Source organism: Octodon degus, unplaced genomic scaffold (assembly GCF_000260255.1).
Source record: "Octodon degus isolate 3935 unplaced genomic scaffold, OctDeg1.0 scaffold00034, whole genome shotgun sequence".
Lineage (NCBI taxonomy): Eukaryota > Metazoa > Chordata > Mammalia > Rodentia > Octodontidae > Octodon > Octodon degus.
Genome location: NW_004524610.1, coordinates 7,763,760 through 7,765,119, shown reverse-complemented (window position 1 = coordinate 7,765,119; position 1,360 = coordinate 7,763,760).

Below are 1,360 nucleotides of genomic sequence, written 5' to 3'. Positions count from 1 at the left end.
CACACACACGTGTCCATGGCTCGCTGCATAGAATGCCAAGCACAGGGTTTCTGAATGGCTTACGGTGACAGCAATCAGGCATGCGCAGACTGCTGCTTGAGTGGTCAAGCCGTGTTTCAGTCTGTCAGTTATTCTGTCCCTCTTCACCCTGAGAATTCAACACTGGTTCAAGTTGACTGCCTGCTGTGGGAATGAGCTAGAAATAGCAAGTGACTTCCCCACTAGAGCCATCAGACTGTCACCTAACACTGACTCATTTTCCTGATTTACATAACTGAAAGCTGTCAGCCCTCTTGTATGCTCAGTCCTGTTTACAATCATAAGGTATCGGGATTCATTCAGAAATTGTTTCCAAACACCCCGAGTGCACCGCGGACTGTGCTTGACGCTAAGGATACAGGGGAAGGATGTGACTTATAAGTTTGTTCTATTTGCCTTGTGCAGGAGTGCATACTCTGTGAGGAGGGACTGCCGCCCCAGCCCAGCCTGCCAGGGTAACTGGGGGCTGGTGTGCCTACCTTGAGCAGGTGAGCGGAGATGAGGGAAGCTTGCTTCACCTCAGTGGGTCTTTACTTCTCTCTTCTTTGCAGTACTGGGATTTAACCCAGGGTCTTCACACTACAGTCCCAGCCCTTTAAACATTTTTTTTGTTCTTATTTTAAGGAAGGGTATCACTAAGGTGTTCAATTGCCCAGGTTGGGCTTGAACTTGCAATCCTCCTCCCTCAGCCTCCAGAATGCGTGGTACCCAACTTCTGCTGAGTCTGAAGGGACAGAGGACCAGCCAGGTAACCTGCACTAATAGAAATTGTGTTTCTGCCCAGGTACACAGCTGAAACCAGCTTGTAACAGCAAGGAAGAGTTTGCATTTCAAATCCACTTGTCCCGGCCATTGCAATGTGGAGTTTCCTTCATTTCTTTACAGCAGACTGCAAAGCATGTCCTACCCTCCTCTTTGTAGCTGCCTTGCAGGGAAAGCAGGCAGGTGCACACCTGAGTCCAGGAACCTGGGTCCCTTGGGAACTTCCTGAGCAGGCGGCATGCAGCATCCAAAGCAAGGTGGACTCTGGCCACTGCCTCACCCACTCCAGGTCATCTCGGAGCTCCACACTAGGCATCTGCGGGTGGAGGAAGCAGCAGTGCCCCAGGGAGAGAGCACTCTGGCCCCCAGCCTGGCCGGGGGCAGGGCCCCTTTAGTCTCCTGCATGGCAGCTGTGCGACCTGCCACGAGGTGCTTAGGCTCGCTGGCGCTGGCCTGCTGTCTTCTGTGTGCACAGCAGCACCATTGGGCACCCTGGCCTGGGTCAGAGCAACTGCTCCCAGTGCTCTTGGACACCAGCATGCTGTGCAGCACTTGGACA